Genomic DNA, 21,582 nt, shown 5'->3' with positions numbered 1-21,582 from the left:
CGGGCTGTGTGCATACATCCAAAGACCCACGCAGCAGGGCTGCCCCCCTCTCCCCCACACACAGGATTTTATTGACAGCAGCAGGAGCCAATGGCTCCCACTGCTGCCTCTGCATCCTGTGAACGCAGGAAGAGAACAGCTACAGACAAGCGCAATGCTAGATCGAGGACATTTAGTATTTAGGGGGTGTGGGGGAGATACTGCTACCGGGACATTTTTTTAACCTTAATGCAGGAAATGCATTAAGATAAACAATACTATGGATTTAGAAACACTTTACTAGAATGTAAAAAAGAATATAATAAGGAATGTACACTACCAGTTTTATTTTTTTGAGTTAACATACACTTTAAATAAAAGGAACCTCAAAATCTTTTCTGTAATAAATGTGTTTTCTCTACTAAAATTAGGGCCTGCATTTAGCCTGTTGCTATTGACTGTTAATAGAAAGAACAAAGCAAAACTAGATTTGCACAATGAAGTCAGTGAGGGTTATCTATTGCAAATCAAGTCAAGGTGAAGCTTTCAGTTATGTCCTAATACTATACTTATGCAAACAAAAGCTTGTTTGAAAAAACAGACTTTTCAGGTTCACAGAGAGATGATAAACCATATTGATGGCTTATATAAAAGTGCATAATGCTTATTTTAAATGTATTTTAAAAAAGACACTATAGAGACAGCATAAAAGCATAGGAACATGAACATATTAGACTTGTCCATCAAAGATGGAAAGGATGTAGCCCCATGTCCATTATTGTAGATGATTCAGCACAATTTTGCTATGTATTGAAAAGGTAAATAGAAGTGTCCCGTCCAATAATGTCAACGCATTTCAAAATCTAGGGGGTCACTTCCTCACACCAAGACAGTATAGTATAAATACACCAAATGTAAATAAATAAAAAATAGGTCATCTGGTATGTGCGTACATGTGTATACAGTGCTTAGCATAAATGAGTACAGCAGATTTGTCAGAAAACCTTTACGTTCCTTGCAGAATCAACATTTTTTATAGGACACTATAGTACAAAATACTCACACACATGCGGGCCATTGATTGTTAACAAGATTTGTTAATTTCCACACACACAAAAGTATTTATCTTAACAAATTCATTCAAGACCACATTGCAAAAATGAATACACCCCAATGAAAATCTTAGGAACAAAGCTAAATTTTAGAAAACAAAATCCTAATTAAGAAGAATTCAACTACAGGTGAGTCTAATTATTCATTAAACAGGTGTCCAGCTGACAGTTGATTATAAAAGGGTGTTACTTAAAGAAAACATCTTCCAATTTCATGCGGTCAGCAAAGGCACCACATGGAAGAGAAATGTCACAAAACCTGAGAAATAATATAATTGGCTGAAAGTGCACACTCTCAGGTTTCATTTGAGGGTATGTACATCCAAATTGGAGGAAGGGTTTAGGAATTACAATTGTACTGAAATGTCACTATGGAATGTGAAAAAAAGCAGACAGTGCTATGTGCTGAGATGAACACATTGGCACTATAGCTCAGAGTACACCAGGGGCTGTGCATTTGCCACGGGTTGCTGGTGTGAACAAGTCTTCAATGGTACCCTTCACACGGTGCATTTTTACCTCCACTGAGGTGTGTTCGGTTTCGCTGCAGTTAGTGAAAACAGAGTTCTGTATGTCCAGGATCTAACTAAACGCTGTTAAACCCAGAACATCTAAACTCAGACCAAACCAAAGAGACATAAAAGAAGCCACCATTCACACCTGAGCAATTTGTTGCACATTTCCAGAAGCACAAAAACAATAAGATTTCCAGTTTATTCTACAGGGCCTGTTCACATGTGTGCTTTCGCTTGGTGCGCCAAAGGAGTACAGCCGTATGTATGGGGCAGCATCACATGTGTTTACCCAATTGACTTCCATGGGAATGCCCAAAATATGTGGGTGACGTGTTTTGAGCCCATGAGCCAGTTTCCTCCTCCACTAGCTTAAACAGAAATGTGTGCATCAAAAAACTTGCAAAACCTCCTGCAGAAGCTGATGTACAAGAGAGAACCTAGCCTATACATCTCAGAGAACTCGTCCTGCATTTAGAAAAAGCGAAGTGTTAGTGAGAGTGAGGCTATCAATGTTCGGTCACACCAGCAAACCACACTGAACAAACGGTCACAGTGTGCACTTGGAGACACAGTCTCGATGCATTGGTATTTCCCTAAAGTTCTGTGAACAAAAAAAACAAAGTAAAGATCACAGGTGACATTTCAATACAGTTCTATTCACCACACTTGTGTTGCAATGCATTAAGTTGTGTTGCAACCTGTTGAGCTAAAAAAAACAAAAAAGGAGCACATGCAGTACTATTTTTCAGTGCACACCTTGACAATGCTTTGATGTGAATTGACACCATGGGAAGGAAGGCACTGTCCATGTCTTGGGGCTACCCTGGAATGAGCTGCTGGCATAGCGCCAATGCATCTGGTTTGAATTGGCACAGCCTAGCCATATACACACACAGATTTTCTTTTGTTCAGCCTGCAGGCTTACAAAAAAAAAAAAAAAAAAATCTAACAGATTCCTCTGAGCTAAACAGTACAAATGGATGAATGGACAAATCTCCTACTGGACTATTGCATTTTGACAGCCAGTGCCTCTAGCTGTCAAAGTTCCTATATAGTGCCTGGCATCTGATTGGATGCATGCAGTACTTTTCTCAGCTCACACCACAGTAATGCTTTGCTGTGACCTGACCACCATAGGAGACGTGGCATTTTGCCTTGTCCAAGAATTAGGGATGCACTGGAGACATTCAAAATTTTGCAGCCCCATAATCTGACATGGGCTGCCCGCACGTAGCGCCTGAGGGTTCAAGCTGCATAAACAATCAGCCTATTTACAGTTTATGAGCGTCAGTGCTGTGTGAATGAGGCCTATGTGCTTACATTTTTCTCTACAGCCTCATTCAGCCCCGGGTTTACACTTGAATGCAGTGTGGGGAAACCCGCAATCTGTACGCGTTTTCCGCACCATATTTAAATCGCACTGCCCTTGCTATCTGCAGTGGGTGTCAGTGCAATGTTAACAACACCCAAACGCAAGTCACAGTGTGTTTGCCTACACAGGATCGCATGGTGCCAAACAATTGTGCTATCCGGTTGCAGTGCAGTTCCAAAATTGGTGAATAGGCTCAGATTGCACTTCCCTGAGTTGCATGTGAATTGAACAGGAATGCGGTACAGTTCCTGTGCGTTTCATGTGTGCTTCAAAGTGTGAACCGAGGCAGCCCCCCCCAATTACGCACACCATATACTTGCCAAATAGTTACTTCAAGCAGGTGATTAACCACTTCATGTCCGGACACTTTCACCCCCTTCCTGCCCAGGCCAGTTTTCAGCTTTCAGTGCTATCACACTTTGAATGACAATTGCGCTGTCATGCAACACTGTACCCATGACTTTTTTAGCATTTTTTTGAGACAGATAAAGCTTTATATTGGTGGTATTTAATCACCACTGGGAATTTATTTTTTTTGCTATGTAAATGAAAAAGTCCAAAAATTTTGAAAAAAAGTGTTTTTCTTATAAAATTTTCCAAATAAATAATATTTCATCATAAATCTTGGCCAAAATTTATTCCGTTATCTTTTTAGTAAAAAAAAAAAAACCCCAAATTAGTTTCTAACCAAAAATTATAATTTTTTAACTTTTTGTTTACATTTTAATTTTATTTTTTATATTTGTTTTTTTTTTTTTTATACAGTCACCCTAGCAGTACATTGTCACCATGGTGACACTGTACTACCCTAGCAGTACATTGCCACCATGGTGACACTGTACTTCTTGTGGGGGGTGATGAAGATTTTTTTTTTTTTTTTTTACACGGATTTCTTTTACACCCATAAAGGCTGTACAAGGAATCATTTCTCTTTCTCTCTGTCTGCATTCTTGCAGCCATTGAGAACTACTGTGTGAGCTGTGATTGGTCACAGCTTGTCACCTGGTGCAAGGCTGTTGTGAATAGCCTTGTACCATGAGATGTCTGTGATCATTCACAGATTTCACACGTAGTAAGCAATGATGTCAGAAGTGACATCTTGCTTACTACTCTGCATGTGATCACTGATTGGCCAATCAGTGATCACATGATCGGGACCTCGCAAAGAGGTCCCGTCCGACGATCGGTGTTCAGAAGACACAGCGGGCACCGGATAGCGGCCACCTGACCCTGCACTGCCACCGTCCGGCCGTTTATATACAACGGCCGAACGGGAGGTGGTTAATGAAAAAAAGACGCAGTTCACCTTTACCAAACTGCATTTACAGATAACAGGCGGCTGTAGATAAAAAGAAACTCTGCAGCTTTCACCAAAAGTTGAATAATGCCCTTGCTATAGGTGTAGGTCATATACATACCTCATGAAGCCTGACTAGAAAACTCCTAGGAAGTTGCTAAGGACAATGGTAAGAGAAGCCTAGTGTTACTGTTCATCTTCACCATCACAGGAGCTCTCACTGAGCTCAGAGCTACAGCATCAGGGGAGAGAAAGAGCATGTGAGGGGGTCTGAACCAGAGAAGGAGCTTGCTACTGTTATGGTGAAGGTCACCAGCAACAGCCAGGCCTCACTTAGCAACATACTGGGAGTATTCCAGTCAGGCTTCAGGAAGTACGTAAATAGCTTGCAACTACAGTAAGGGCATTATTCAAATTTGGTGAGGGCTGCGCAATTTGTTTTCATCTACAGACGTCCGTCATCTGCATAGGCAGTTTTCTGGTAAAGGTGAACTGACCCTTTTAGCTGGCCATCCACCAGTAAATTTTCGTTTGAAAGTTCATGTGAAAATTCTCAGCACATTCGATCACTTGATGAATGTTGTCCAAAAGAAAGAGCGGACCTTACTGAAAGAAATATATATAAAGAACCAGCGCCACGGAAATTATATAAAACGGTAAGCTGCAAAACCTAGCCTATAAACTTAGAGGATATACAAAACTTCAAAAAAATAGGGTGCGCTTAAATACATGCAAAAGTATAACAAGAAAATAAATAACAAAACAATAAGAAACAATATTTTAAATCTTAATAAAATCCAGCAAAAACGAAAAAGTGCAAAAAATCAAATGAGTTGAACTTTTGGACTTTTTCGTTTTTGCTGGATTTTATTTTGATTTAAAATATTGTTTCGTTATTTATTTTCTTGTTAAACTTTTGCATGTATTTAAGCACAACCTATTTTTTTGAACTTACTGAAAGAAAGCCACATACCCCATTAGAAACGCATTCAAGAAAAACATTTCCATCCTGCTCCTTCAAATTTTTTTGGGCACTGTGCTTGAAAAGGAACTTCAGTTTGACCCCACTGTTGATTCTATAACCAAACTTTTTGGAAAATTGAAAATTTTGAAAGAAATTGTCCTAAAGTACAGCCAGCTTAGACAACCGAAGAGCATAGACGATTTAGTTTTTTTTGGGGAATAATAAACTTCATGTGTTGCTAGGGACAATGGCTGTAGCGTGTGTCTTGGTTGCTAGAGGCAACAGCTGTAGAGAGTGTATCTTGGTTGCTAGGGGCATGTCTCATTGTTTTCTAGGGACAATGGCTGTAGTGTGTGTCTTGTTTGCGAGGGAAACAGCTGTAGAGCGTCTTGGTTACTAGGGGGCAACAGCCGTAGAGTGTGAATCTTGGTTGCTAGGTGCAACAGCTGCAGGGGCGGACTGACCATTTGGAAACTCAGGCACTGCCTGAGGGCCTGGGGTCAGTGGGGGCCCCATGAGATGCCCCTGGTGCCTTTTTCATAGGCTTTTTTGAGTTTGGGCAAGGACACAGGGGCCCCATGATCCCCTAGTGCCCGGGGGCCCCATGAGTTGTCAGTCCGCCCCTGAACAGCTGTAATGTGTTTCTCATTGTTTTTTAGGGACAACGGCTGTAGTGTGTGTCTTGTTTGCTAGGGCAACAGCTGTAGAGTATGTCATAGGTTGCTAGGGGCAACGGCTGTCGAATTTGTGTGATTACATCACTGGTTCCTAGGGACAATGGCTGTAGTGTGTATAGGTCAGTGGTTGCTAGGGACAACAGCCCCAGTGTTGTCATTGGAAGAGGTGGTGAGCCCTCATTCACTGCCTGGGGTTCAGCTCCATGACATCACTACCAGCACTCATTAATAGAGCTCGGGGTGGCTGGCCTGCACCGTGTGAGAAAAGGAAGGGACCACGGTCAGAGTTCTGGACATTATACTGATAAGTAAACGCCTGAGCAACCCGTCCGGTACTTACCGACACCGGCATCACTCGGGACACACCATACTACGGGACCGCGTACCAGCCAATAGTTCTCGCGTAGGAAGTAATTACTGGCGACGCGCGCCCACTGACGCGCATGCCCCGTTGCCAATAGAAGGGCCGAGTGCTGAACGAGGGCGCATGCGCAATTGGTTTACGTTGGCATTGGTCGCAGACGGAATGTTGGGCTGTGCTTATTATGTACCGCGGTTGTATTTTCAGTCAGACAGCTTGTCGTTGGACTTTGCATTGTCATTTGTACTATTTGAGAGGAGCAGGGGATGAACTTTCTGTGTGATCTCATGTCTACCTCCCAGTTCTCTGAAATGGCAGACATTGACGTCTGATAGTGTGAAGGCCACTAACCCAGGCTGATAAAAATACAGATACAAGAAAAATGTATGAACTCAGAAATACAAGATCTTACACTAACACTATTTTTACCGCCTTTTTTATGCCAGTGTTGGAAAATAAATATAATAATATTCTGGATTCCGGGCCCGTTCCAGGCATTGCTGTGCAGCAACACACATTACCTCATTTATTTTTATTTTATTCAGGTAAATAATTTATTCTATCTTTTCATGTGACAACACTGAAGAAATAACACGTTGCTACAATGTGACGTAGTGAGTGTACAGCTTGTATAACAGTGTAAATTTGCTGTCCCCTCAAAATAACTCAACACACAGCCATTAATGTCTAAACCGCTGGCAACAAAAGTGAGTACACCCCTAAGTGACAATGTCCAAATTGGGCCCAATTAGTCATTTTCCCTCCCCGGGGTCATGTGACTCATTAGTGTTACAAGGTCTCAAGTGTGAATGGAGAGCAAGTGCATTAAATGTGGTGTTATCGTTCTCACTCTCTCATACTGGTCACTGGACGTTTAACATGGCACCTCATGGCAAAGAACTCTCTGAGGATCTGAAAAACAGAATTGTTGCTCTACATAAAGATGGCCTAGACTATAAGAAGATTGCCAAGACCCTGAAACTGAGTTGCAGCACAGTGGCCAAGACCATACAGAGGTTTAACAGGACAGGTTCCACTCAGAACAGGCCTCGCCATGGTCGACCAAAGAAGTTGAGTGCACGTGCTCAGCGTCATATCCAGAAGTTGTTTTTGGGAAATAGACGCATGAGTACTGCCAGCATTGCTGCAGAGGTTGAAGGGGTGTGGGGCAGCCTGTCAGTGCTCAGACCATACGCGGCACTCTGTTTTATATTGGTCTGCATGGCTGTCGTCCCAGAAGGAAGCCTCTTCTGAAGATGATACACAAGAAAGCCAGCAAAAAGTTTGCTGAAGACAAGCAGACTAAGGACATGGATTACTGGAACCATGTCCTGTGGTCTGATGAGACCAAGATAAACTTATTTCCTTACCTCGCCCACACACAAAACATCCTCTCTCTTCCATAAACTGCCGCAACCCCCTCAATCTTATATCTGTCCCCCTGCTCCCCAAAACTACCCTCCCGTTCTCATGCGCACTCTGGAACGCCCGCTCAGTCTGCAAAAAGCTCACCTCCATCTATGACCTCTTTGTATCCCGCTCCCTTAACCTCCTAGCGATCACCGAAACCTGGGTCCAAGCAACAGACTCTGCCTCCCCCGCAGCACTCTCCTATGGAGGTCTCATCTGGACCCACTCACCCAAACCCAGTGGTCGAAAAGGTGGTGGGGTTGGTTTGCTCCTGTCACCACTGAGCAACTTCCAAGTCCTCCCTAACCCTCCCTCTCTATCCTTCTCCTCCTTCGAGACCCACTGCATCCGGTTATTCTCTGCAATCTCTCTGAGGGTTGCAGTGATCTACCGGCCTCCTGGATCCGTGTCCCGCTTTCTTGATGACTTCGCCGCCTGGCTACCCTTCTTTCTCTCCTCTGAGCTACCCACTATCATTCTTGGAGACTTCAACATCCCTATCAACATCAATAACCCGGCTACATCCCAACTCTTCCACATAACCTCTTCTTTTGCACTAGCTCAGTGCATACAGTCCTCCACTCTGACGGGAACACTCTTGACCTTGTCTTCTCTCACCTTTGCACTCCCTGCAACCTCACAAACACCCCCTTTCCTCTCTCCGATCACAACCTCATTACCTTCTCCGTCTCCTCGTCCTCAAACACCTATCCATCCAAACGGCAAACAATTACCAACAGAAACCTCCGGAACCGAAACCCTGCTCCCTTCCAGTCTGCAACTGACCAACTTTACGACAGCATCCATCCCCTGTCCTGCCCTGCCCTGACCTAGCCACTACTGTCTATAACAACTCTCTTTCAGCAGCTCTAGACTCGCTCGCACCCCCAACAACATGAAGCATTAGGCCCCGACTGCTACAACCCTGGCAGACTGACGACACCAGAAACCTCAAACGACATAGTCATGCACTGGAGCGACTATGGCGTAAAACCAAATCCCAACAAGCGTTCACCAGCTATAAATCTGCATTCTTAACGTACACTTCCTCCCTTCACGCTGACAAACAGGCCTACTTTATTACCCTCATCAATACCTTCTCCTCCAGTCCTTGCCGGCTCTTCTCCACTTTTAACTCTCTACTTTCTCCACCTCCACCTCCGCCCAGTACCTTACTTACCACCCACGAGATTGCCAACCACTTCAAAAACAAGACTGACGCAATTCGTAGGGACTTCGCCACTGCTCAGACACTCATCCCACTTAGCACTCCTCACACAATAACCCCCTCAACACTTTGCTTCCTTGACCTTACTACCACCGAAGAGGTCACTAAGATTTTCTCCGAAACTCGCCTCACCACCTGCGCCCTGGACGCTGTCCCCTCACAACTCCTGCGGTCCTCCTCCTCTTCCATCCTATGCTCCCTCACTCACATCTTCAATCTTTCCCTCTCCACCGGTACCTTCCCCTCCCCTCTAAAACACGCAAACATCACTCCCATACTTAAGAAACCCTCCCTGGACCCCTCCAACCTGAACAACCTAAGACCCATCTCCCTACTGCCATTTACCTCTAAACTCCTAGAACGATTAGTCTACAATCGCCTGAGCTCCCATCTCACCGACAACAACCTTCTCGACCCTTTACAGTTCGCTTCCACCCCCTACACTGCACCAAAACTGCCCTACTCAAACTCACCAATGACCTACTAACCGCCAAAAACAACGGCCACTATACTATACTTCTATTACTTGACCTCTCTGCGGCTTTTGACACGGTTGACCACCCCCTCCTCCTCAAAAAACTGCACTCTCTTGGCCTCAGAGACTCAGCTCTCTCCTGGTTCTCCTCCTATCTATTGCAGCGCTCCTTCAGTGTTACCTATAATGCTGCCACCTCCCCTTCACTCCCGCTCTCTGTCGGGGTCCCCCAAGGCTCTGTCCTCGGACCCCTGCTCTTCTCCATCTATACCTCCTCCTTTGGCCAATTGATAATCTCCCACGGCTTCAACTACCATCTCTATGCCGACTACACACAAATCTATCTCTCTACCCCTCACCTCACCCCCTCAGTCTCCAATCGCATCACCAGCCTACTAAGTGACATATCGGACTGGATGTCACTTCACTTCCTCAAACTCAACCTTTCCAAAACTGAGCTTCTAGTATTCCCCCCCAGCCTGTGCCCCCCCCGACTTCTCCATCAAGATCAACAACACTACCATCAGTCCCTCCCCTCACGCCAGGGTACTAGGCGTAATCCTAGACTCCAATCTGTTCTTTCAGCCCCAGGTCCAATCATTGACAAACTCATGTAGACTTCACCTCCGCAACATCTCCAAGATACGACCGTTCCTAACCTCGGAAACTACTAAGCAATTCATCCACTCCCCTATTATAGCATGCCTTGACTATTGTAGCTCCCTCCTCACTGGCCTACCTCATCGCAGGCTATCCCCACTCCAGTCCATCATGAATGCTGCTGCCAGACTCATTCACCTTACTAACCGCTCTGTATCTGCCCCCCCTTTCTGCCAATCCCTCCACTGGCTTCCAATTGCCCAGTGGATAAAATTCCAAACACTAACACTGACGTATAAAGCCATTCATAACACTGCCCCTAACTACATCACTGACCTTGTCTCTAAATACTACCCAAACCGTACTCTTCGCTCCTCGCAAGACCTCCTACTCTCTAGCTCCCTTGTCTCCTCCCCAATGCTCGTCTCCAAGATTTCTCACTGGCTTCACCCATCCTCTGGAACTCCCTACCCCAAGCTATCAGGCTATCGCCTACTCTGCTCTTAGGCGCACTCTGAAAACTCATCTCTTCAGGGAAGCCTACCCCGACCCCGGTTAATTACTGGAATCCCCTACTCCCCCAACCACTCTATCCCCCACAGCTAATTACCTCTTGTACCACTATCTCCAAGGAGCAGGGCCCTCTAATCCCTCTTGTATTGAACTGTATTGTTACTGTACTGTCTCTCTCCATAATGTAAAGCGCTGAGCAAACTGTTGGCGCTATATAAGTCCTGTATAATAATAATAATAATAATTTGGTTCAGGCGTGTGTGGCGGCAACCAGGTGAGGAGTACAATGACAAGTGTGTCTTACGTACAGTCAAGCATGTTGGTGGGAGTGTCATGGTCTGGGGCTAAATGAGTGCTACCGGCACTGGGGAGCTACAGTTCATTGAGGTAACCATGAATTCCAACATGTACTGTGACATACTGACGCAGAGCATGATCCCCTCCCTTCGGAGACTGGGCCGCAGGGCAGTATTCCAACATGATAACGACCCCAAACACACCTTCAAGACGACCACTGCCTTGATAATGAAGCTGAGGGTAAAGCTGCTGGACTGGTCAAGCATGTCTCCAGACCTAAACCCTATTGAGCATCTGAGGGGCAGCCTCAAACGGTAGGTGGAGGAGCACAAGGTCTCTAACATCCACCAGCTCCATGATGTCGTCATGGAGGAGTGGAAGAGGAATCCAGTGGCAAACTGTGAAGCTCTGGTGAACTCCATGCCCAAGAGGGTTAAGGCAGTGCTGGAAAATAATGGTGGTCACACAAAATATTGAGACTTTGGGCCCAATTTGGACATTTTCACTTAGGGGTGTACTCACTTTTGTTGCAGCGGTTTAGACATTAATGGCTGTGTGTTGAGTTATTTTGAGGGGACAGCAAATTTACACTGTTATACAAGCTGTATACTCACTACTTTACATTGTAGCAAAGTGTAATTTCCTCAGTGTTGTCACATGAAAAGATATAATAGTTACAAAAATATGAGGGGTGTACTCAATTCTGTGAGATACTGTATATTGTACATTTACATCAGTCCGTAACCCTCTAGGGGCATACAATCTAAGGTTCCTAACTCACATTCATACATACACATACTGGGGCCAGTTTAGACAGGATCCAATTATCCTACCAGCATGTCTTTGGTGTGTGGGAAGAGTGATTTAAATCGCTAGTGAAAAGGCATCATTTTTAAAGAACAACTGTCATCTCTGTCCCGCAGTGGCTCCTCCTGTGACCCGCTGTTGACTCACCGACAATCCCATTCACTTTAATGGGACAGCTATTGATGCGGCAGTGACACAACAAGGTGAGGGACATGGTGGCAGCAGGTGAGTGGAGGCTCGCTAACAGGCGCTGCCATGATGATTCTAAAATGACAGGTGCTCTTTAAATGTAAGCGCTCCAACTCATTCTTGCTGGTATTTCGAATCTTTAATATTTGCAAACCAAAAGAAGGTTTCCTTTTTAGAATAATGAGCTGTCAGGTTAGTAAAACAGCAATATCAGAACTGATTTTAGGTTAATAGTTTAATCACACATACTGTAGCTGGAGAACTACTCAAATTCTTTTATTTCATGTTTTTTCTCATGGTTGCTATGAAATTGTGTGACTGCATCAATGCAGTGCATGTTATCTCAGCTTGCAGAGCTTGGATTTATTGAATGAGTTTACCAAAAATGTAAATATTGCAGAATATACAGCCTCACGCTAAATAACTAAGCTCCATTTTTTCTGAATAAACTAAATTATTAATGTATCTTAAATAGAAAACTATCTTTAGATAGATCTTTACTTCAAAAGCATTTTATTAAAATAAAATTGATTAAAAAAAATCAGATTTAAATGAAAATAAATCCGATTTTTTTGATTTAAAAAAAAAAAAATCATTGATTTTTATCCACCCTGCTTTCCGATCATGTGACCGCTATCATTGGCTGTCATAGTGGTCACATGATCATAAACTCCCAATCAAGCAATGTCCGCAGCAGTTCAGTCTCTGTGCACGCTTACAGCACAGACGAGGTTCCTCATGGATATATATATATGCACTGGCTCAGCTTTAAAATATTACTAAGGTAGTAACAAGGCTGAAGTAAAACAGATATTTGTGGTCCAGTGGAACCCTATTAACATTATACAGGATTTATATAGTGCCGACAGTTTACACAGCACTTTTACAACAAAAGGGTAGACAGTACAATAACAATACAGTTGAGGACAGTAGGAATAAGAGGGCCCTGCTCATTAGAGCTTACAATCTAAGAGGGGGGATCAAGAGATACAAAAGGTAATAACTGTGAGGGATGGGCTTATGGAGAGAATAAATGTACAGTTGTTAAGTGGGGGCAGGATAGGCCTCTCTGAAGAGATGAGTTTTCAGAGATCATCTAAAAGTGGACAGAATGGTAGATATTTGGACAGATTGGGTTAGGAAGTTTCAAAGGATGGGAGAGGCTGCAGAGAAGTCCTGGAGGGGAGCATGGGAGGAGGTGGTAAGGGAGCTAGAGAGCAGGGGGTCTTAGGAGGAAGGAAGAGAACGATTTGGTTGGTATTTTGAGACAATGTTAGTGATGTAGCTGGGGGAAGAGTTGCTGATGACTTCGTAAGTTGTTGTTAGTAGCTTGAATTTAATTCATTGGGTGAGTGGAAGTCAGTGGAGGGATCGCCAGAGAGGGGTAGCAGACTCCGAGCAGTTGGCAAGGTGGATGAGGCTGGTGACAACATTCATGATGGACTAAAGAATAGATAGCCTGTGTAAAAGTAAGCCAATGAGGAGGAAGTTGCAGTAGTCAAGGCGAGAAATGATCACTAGTGACTAGACTAGTGAATTAGAATCTTTGTGGTGTCATTGCTTTGGAAGGGGCATATTGTAGACATGTTGTGGAGGTTGAGGTGCAAGCTTTGGATAGTGATTGGATGCGGGCCTGAAAGGATAGTTCAGAATCCAGGATCTTGTTTTAAGACAATGTGCATGAACATGTTCTTTTTGGTGTGAACTTGGGCATAAATCAAAGTACCCATTGACACCTTAGGCCTAGGGTTCCACTGGACCTCAAACACAAAAACGCATGAAGAAGCAAAGCTGCAGTATTTTTGGTAATGCAAAGGAAATTCATATCAGTGCATGGTGTGCTGTAGGGCAAGTAAATTTGTTTTTACTGTTTATATACTGTATGTTGGGGGTGCAATTAGGCATATATACAGCGAGTTACTAAGCCCCCACCTAGTGCTAAACCCTGCCCCCTATCATTTAATTAGCAAATGCTAGATCCTCTACTGCATACTGCATTTGACAGTAAAAACACCAAACTCCAACCAAAAATAACAAGATAAAATAAATAGCCCAATAAATAATAGAATAAAAACAGCTTTTGTTGCAATATTCAACTTCTATACAGAAGTTTCTACCACAGCACTTATTTTCTGCTGCTGTATGAGCTCATTCTGGCCAGCATCATTCAACCTCATGAACTGATTGGCTCCTTAGACTGCTTCTGCCTCTCACACTTAGACCCGGTTCACACCAATGCGGTGCAGGAAATACTGCAAATCCTGTGCGTTTCCTGCACTGCATTGCAATCACATTCATGTGATCTGGTGCGGGTGTCAATGATAAATTAAGGACACCCCAAAACAGATTGCAAAATATGATGCGATTGCCAGAAATCAGATTGCATGGGTGAGAAAATCCATGCAATGCGATTCAGGTGCAGATTTAAAAAAGGTCCTGAAATCGCACTGGTCAGACATTTACATGTAATTCGCACAGGATTGCGGTGCGATTCCTGTGCAAATTACATGCGGTGTCCTTCCCCGCATAGTGTGAACCCGGACTGAAGCTCCACTGTACAGGGACTGTACAGGGACAGTACTTACATGAATAACACGTGTCCCGTGTGCTGGTGGCTGCTCTGTTCCTTGCAATCAAGGTGCCAAATTACTTTCTATCTTACTATTTTAAAAAATATGTCACAGCTTTATGAGATTTTTTTAAATTGCAAATTGAATCTTTGGTAATAAAATTATCATTAAATAAAATAATGAACACAAATAAAAGAATTCATACAACTGGACTAAACTGAACCGTGTGACCACGGAACGGAACATTTTATTCACGGTTGTTGCATATTTTGGCCATCTCAAGGGCAAAGACAGGTTTGACTACTTGCCCGTATGGACATGTAATGTCTGGATATGTTGCTTAGCAACACCCTGGCTTTCAAGAGTGTTTTGTGACAAAAGTATCTGAAAGGAAAGGAATTTTTTCCATAGTAACCAGACTATACCTTTAATGTATAACAGATATGTACAGCCTGTTTTTATGTTAAGTGTTAGTGTTCAGGGTTTTGAAAATCTGTACCGTTAGAAGGACATTAATTCTGGAACTTAGAATCACGGTCTAGTCATTGTTGAATTTAGGAGGGTTAAAAAATGAATAATTGGTTGTAATGGGCAGAATGTACAAATTTTCTGGCAGACACTTTTGATACATTAATTAAAAAAGACACACAGACTGTTGACTTCCTTTTGCACATGCAGGTGTTGCTTTAAGGGAAGGTCTGCCCCATGGGTTGTGTATTGAGTACCTGTCAATCTCTCCTTTTTAGACTTTTAAGATATATAAGGCAGTTGGTGGAGTCTAGGCAGGGAAATGTGCCATGGAGACACCTCTAGGGGGGACTTCTGTCCCTATGGATAGTTTCAGAGGGACGGGCATAAGAGAATAACCCACTTTAGGGGTTCCTCATTAATAGACACTTAAGCTCCATCACGGGGAAGGGGGTAACAGCAGAAAGACTCCAAACTAGGAGAGAAAAATTAGTAAATACTTGTTCGGTGTGAGCCCTGGAGCTGTTGGAAGAAATTTCATTAGTGTCAGATTTGTGAGCTTTCTCTTAAGGAGTTATTTTGTAAGCTTTGAGTTGGTTGTCTTTTATTTTCTGTTTCTTTGTTATGTTTTATTACATCGGCAGTAAAGTTATTTTTGGCAGTGGAATTTCAACATCACTGGACATTGAGTGTTATTGAAGTACCAAGCAGAGAGATGCTCTGAATTTTGGGGGCATGAAAAAAGACGTGAGGACTATGTGATTGCAGGAGATGGCCTGCTGATTATCTCCCTGTGTCCAATGTAGTGGTGCGGTGGGTGATGGATCACACTCCAATTATTTCTGCTACAGGTGATAAGGGACCTTGGGTCCAGGGGTCTGGCACCCTGGGGTCATTAGTATATGCCATGCTCGGAGCGTAGAGACTAGACTTGGGGTTGAGATCCCCAGTGTTGGTCTTGTTTCTGAAGAAGTCGTGTCTAGTCCAGGTTCTAGAGCTCCCCCTTAGATTGTACCTCTTTCAGGAGGAAAGTCATTTCTACTATGTTCAGTTTTCAACCTTGCAGTACTAAAACCTAAAGTGATGCCTCAAGTTTTGTGACTAATGCTCCATAGAATGCCTGCATTCACTGTGGCCATAGTGAATAAAAATCATTATGTATATGAAGACATGTTTCTTTTTTTTTTCATTGAAGACAGGTGTAAAACTGACATCATGTTTCAGGTTGAAAGCGTAAGTGAAGTAACACTCACGCCAACCATTTGCCCTCTTTGAAGCTCTGATATGACTCCGTATTGCTAGCAATGACAAAAGTGAGGCTTTCCACCTGTTAGCTAGGTGTCTCATCACACAGCGGAAGTAAAAGAATGTTACATTACTTCTGGTTTTAACACAAAATATTTTGTCACTTTTACACCTGCAAATCATGTAGTGTTTTCATTTTTTTTTGTCTAACCCCGGTATGCTTATAATAAATGAAAGGTGGCCCCTGTACAATCTACCTACTCTACACCTGAGACCTTTTTACAGATCTAGGCTTTGTATGGCGACCTCATCTTCAATCTTCATGATGATGATAAAGTAAATTTAAAATTGATTTATCACTGTTAAAAGGCAAGCTATACTTATGCAATAAAACAGTCACGTGAGGGCACTTTAGATGCCTGGTGCCTGGTGACACTTTCACCTGCAGATAATAACATGGGCGTACAAACTGGTGACAAAGAAATGCACTGTGCTCTGTAGTGCAACATAACAGTTTGAAATAAAAAGGAAAAATAAAGGGCCTTGTATAAAAAGAGTCTGAAAATAAACTGCCGGTACTGTTCTAAGCCATCCATCAGATCTTCTTTTTTCAAGTTTCTAGCCTACTTTGTGTGCATTTTATTTAGTGCTCGCGGCAATAGAAAAAATACTCTTTTCAGACACGAGTCTCAAAACTATTTAACTCATGAATTTCTATTTTAAGCAGAGGACATTTACAGTACATGACAATTTAACATTCTCCTTGACACTTTATTATACAAAAATAGCTCAATTAGAATAATGCATATCCAACTGACACCTAGAAGGTCAGGAAAATTCAGCCTTTGAGGGGAGAGATTAGAGTATCCCATTTCATCATAATCATTTAATATCAACTAATGGTAGTAAATTGTTGCATTAGTTATAGGGAAAAATACAATTTTATACATATCGTGTTACCTGCCTAATATAGCCTACAAGTCATTCAGAGGCAGCTGTGGGCTATCTTTGGGTCCTTTCACATGGGCGTTCCGTATGTCCATTTTTCATCTGTCTGTTTACGGATGAAAAACGGACACCCATGTGTTTATTTGGACTAGTGGATGTAAACGGATGATCATCTGTTTCTCTTTACATCCGTTAATGTCTGCATCTGTTAACATCTGTTTTTTTCAGTGGACGAAATCCCTATTTTTCTTCCATACAAAAACCCTGAATGGATGAAAAACAGATGAAAATGGGTGTAAATAGACAAAAAATGGATGTAAGCTGATGTAAACAGACAAAAAACAGATGTAAACAGACATACGGTCCGTTTTTTTCTTTGGTATTGGATGTAAACTGATGAAAACCGAATGTAAATGGATAAAAAAATGGATGTAAACTGATGAAAAACTAATGTGAACTGATCCTTTTTTTCTTGGGAAAAAATGTGACTGAACTGATGAAAAAAACGGAATGCCCATGTGAAAGGACCCTTAGTTTATCTCTGTTTTGACAAATAGAAGACTGAAAAAAAAAAAAATTGTTCAGAGGGATTGCCAGTGATGCCAGTCTCCCCATCATAACAGACGATCAAAGACTGTTGTATTGATATTTTTTTAAACATGTCTCTTTTTAAGAACAGCGTAATCAAATATATAAAACTTAATTAAAATATGCCAGAGATTGATTGTCACAAGAACAATCCTGGGGGGAAAACAAAATTTCCATGCAGTGGGGCTGTTTCCACACAGCATAGGTGGAAAAAAATCTACTAATTTTTGTCTAGGCGATTGGAAAGCAGTATTTTCTGGCGTATAAGACTACTTTTTATACTTAAAAATATAACCCAAAAATTGGGGGTCGTCTTATACGCGGGGTATAAAATGTGAACCTTGAGTTTGTTTGGGTCAAGCTGGCTGGATGTGTGGTAATACTGTACATACAGTATACCGTGCTGAGCCAAGCTGGCTCAAAACAAATGTCCCTATGACAGATGAATCTGTCAGCCTGCTGGATGTGCGGTATATCCAGTATACTGCGCTGAGCCAAGCTGTTTCAAAACATACCGGTACGTCCCTACTGTAATCAGCCCGCTGGATGCGTGTATGTACGGTAGCTGCGGCTACATACAGTATACACTGGGCCAATCACAGCGAGTGATGTATTCTACTAATGAATACAAAGCCTGCTAGGATTGGCTGAGTCAGAGAGGTGGGCTGATGATGTCACAACCTCAGCCAATCCGAGCAGGCTTTGTATTAGTAGAATACATCGCTTGCTGTGATTGGCCCAGTGTATACTGTATGTAGCCGTAGCTACCGTACATACACGCATCCAGTGGGTTGATTACAGTAGGGACGTACCGGTACGTTTTGAAACAGCTTGGCTCAGTATACTGTATATACCACACATCCAGCGGGCTGACAGATTCATCTGTCATAGGGACATTTGTTTTGAGCCAGCTTGGCTCAGCACGGTATACTGTATGTACATTACTGCACATCCAGCGGGCTGTATATATACTGTATACTGTATGTAGCCGAAGCTACCATATTACCGCACATCCAGCGGGAACCATCTGACTTGGAATTTGATCCATATGACTGTCTTACAAATGTATCACAAGATGTCATTTATGAACTTATGATGTCAGAGGATGAACATGAGAATTTTGAAGGATTTTAAGTACCGGTAAGTCATAACCATTTCAATTAAAAAATCTGTTGTTTTTAAATGGTGTTGCCTCGGAAGGGGGTAGTCTTATACGGCGAGTATAGCCCAAAACCTAAATTTTAACAGGAAAAGTAGGGGGTCGTCTTATACACCCAGTCGCCTTATACGCTGAAAAATACGGTACTTACCTAATCTGTCAATCCTCCCAGAGCAAGACCGGTCCCTGCCCCCTGGTCAAGCAACCTTGTGCTGTGGACAGTTGCTGATGTCATCACACCCATAGACCAGCTCTGAATGTGAGGAAGGCAGGAACAGTCCACTGCTGGATGTGGGGGAGTGTTGTTTTTCAGAGGAACAAAGGATCGGGTGAATATTGGCTTTGTGTTTACCCCTACCCAAAACGAACAGTTAACCAATGCAATGTGGGCACAGCCCCACTGCATGGGGAAAAACAACTGCCCATAGTTCTTCTTTAAGCCACTTAGTTTAGTAATAACTTGATATAGAGACATGCCAATATACTGTATGCTACATATTCATCATAATTAAAAACATGATAATACATGTGGAATACCAAGCTGATGTTATTAGACCTTGTAGGTGCCAGTGCCAATAACTTATTGGTTTCTGGAGAACACATAAATATTTTATTTGGCCTGATTTTTATAATTTGTGAACTATAATTGAATAATGGTTAGCTCTATGGTTTTCAAACTTTGAGTCCTGGGATCAAGTCCTACCTAGAACACACAGTTTAAACACTTTCCCCCGATGCTATGGCAGTCTCATATAATCCAAAACATACTGGTAGACTTCACTGACTTCCACTCAAATTGCCGATTTTATGTGTATAAGTGTAGTAGGGCCGTTATATTTGTGACCCCTGTAGGAGACAGGGACTATTGTGAATAGAGCAATGTACTCTTTAAAGCACAGCATACTGCTTCTGCACTATAAAACTACTGCAAATAAATACAATAGAACAACACATTCTGGCATATTCAGCAAGGCATTGCAAAGAGTAGTGACTGTGTACAAATTTTGGTAACCCACAGCATCCAAGTAGACATTGTGCATTTACTGATCTGACAAAAGTTCAATCAATTTCATGGGTTGTTATGTGTTTCCACTCTTTTCAGATCATCAGTTTTGCAGTCCTTGATTAAAAAGGTTTGATTGTCTTCTATAAAAAGAAACAATTGAGAAGTATATATTGCTTCTCCTACAAGTTATTACTGCTAGTCACTAAACAAGATAAAAAACAGAAGCACTAATGCATTATCATTGGATTCCTATTTACTACTGATATTCTAGCAGACAATTGATAAGTCATATCTAGGTCTTATTGATCAGTTAAATTGTACTCTTTCCCTTACCTTAACAACTGCCAACAACTTCCCAAGTGAAAGAAGCTCAGTACAAGAGAAAGCAGAAGGAAGCTCCGATTAAACTGCCAGATCTTCTTTGGCTCCGCCAAACAGGTTAAACATGTTTGCATTAATCATGTCAACGCCTTAGATTGTAACTTTAAAAAGTTGATACTAGAACCTAGACAGCAATGGAGGGATTGTCAGGTAGGTGTGGCCAGTAAAAGCCATATTCTCAGTCTTATGTCCCTGCAGCAACTGATAAGACTCTTCAACTGACTGGTTTTTATACACATATTAGAATTGTTTTAATTATTTAATGCATTAAAATATAAAGTTTGTGTTTTTTTTAATTGTTTTTAAATAAAAGCTGGGACAAATCTGGCATTTAATTTGTCAATATTTGGCAGACACTTGGTGTTTTTGACCACCCGAGTCCAAGGGCAAAATATCTGAGCTGAAAACCGGGGAAAAGTTCATTTCACCTAGTTGAAGAATTTGGAATCCCAACATTTCATATTCCCAATTTTCTGATATGTGCCTGCTGTACCACATACTTATATGAAAAAGTATCCTGTTCTTTGTATTGCTTCCTTTGTGTGAAATCTCTGGTGTTCCTGCCAGTCCCTCTGCGTTCCTATTAAAAACTGACCACGCTAGGCAGGATAGCACATCGTGGTCAGTTTTATAGTTGTGCTGAGATCTCAGCCTGCTCTTCACCATTTGTAGTGAAGAGCAAAAACAAAGCACACCAACATTTCGCATTACCTCAGTAAGCAATTGGTAAATTTATATAAGAAATATACTGACAAAAGTAGCAATATGAAAGGCATATAGAATCCAACTTCGAAGCACTGGATTAGGAGACATATGTGAATCCCATTGAGAGGGGAGACTCTCAGGGAAAAGCTGATGCGTTTCGAAGGGGGGATCCCTTCTTCCTCAGAGCTAACCAGACTGAGATTGCCCTCCTCTATATATAGTACAGATCTATGTGTGAGCCTTCCCATATGGGCGGGACAAACACATCATAAGAGGTGGGGCCAACGTGTCACAACAAAAAGCATAAATATAAATACAGATAAAAACATGCTAAAAAGACAATACAATTGTGTTCGTATAATTATTAATATATCTAATTATAATTATACGAACACAATTGTATTGTCTTTTTAGCATGTTTTTATCTGTATTTATATTTATGCTTTTTGTTGTGACACGTTGGCCCCACCTCTTATGTGCTTGTCCCGCCCATATGGGAAGGCTCACACATAGATCTGTACTATGTGGGCAAACTCAGTCTGGTTAGCTCTGAGGAAGAAGGGACCCCCCTTCAAAACGCAACAGCTTTTCCCTGAGAGTCTTCCCTCTCGATGGGATTCACACATGTCTCCTAATCCAGCGATTCGATTTTGGATTCTATATGCCTTTTATATTGCTACTTTCAGGGGCTTATCCACCTTGAGGCAAACAAGGTG

The 21,582-nt window shown here is 42.3% G+C and overlaps 1 protein-coding gene across 4 annotated transcripts in view; it reads right to left on the bottom strand.

Annotated features, from left to right (window-relative positions):
* Positions 1-20,236, bottom strand: part of LOC149463009 (carnitine O-palmitoyltransferase 1, liver isoform-like) — a 95,012-nt gene extending 74,776 nt beyond the window's left edge. For 3 of the 4 annotated variants that reach the window (XM_089676074.1, XM_089676076.1, XM_089676077.1), the window contains exon 1: positions 6,257-6,389. The gene's annotated coding sequence lies outside the window, so the exon portion shown is untranslated. Of the gene's footprint in view, positions 1-6,256; positions 6,390-20,113 lie in introns of those variants that run through there. The other variant, XM_089676075.1, reaches the window with a different exon arrangement.
* Positions 20,237-21,582: the final 1,346 nt, after the last annotated feature.

Source organism: Staurois parvus, unplaced genomic scaffold (assembly GCF_062004578.1).
Source record: "Staurois parvus isolate SC_StPar_1 unplaced genomic scaffold, SC_StPar_1.0 ptg000163l, whole genome shotgun sequence".
NCBI lineage: Eukaryota > Metazoa > Chordata > Amphibia > Anura > Ranidae > Staurois > Staurois parvus.
The sequence above is the reverse complement of the archived record's forward strand: the minus strand, read 5'-3'. Positions and strand labels throughout refer to the sequence as shown.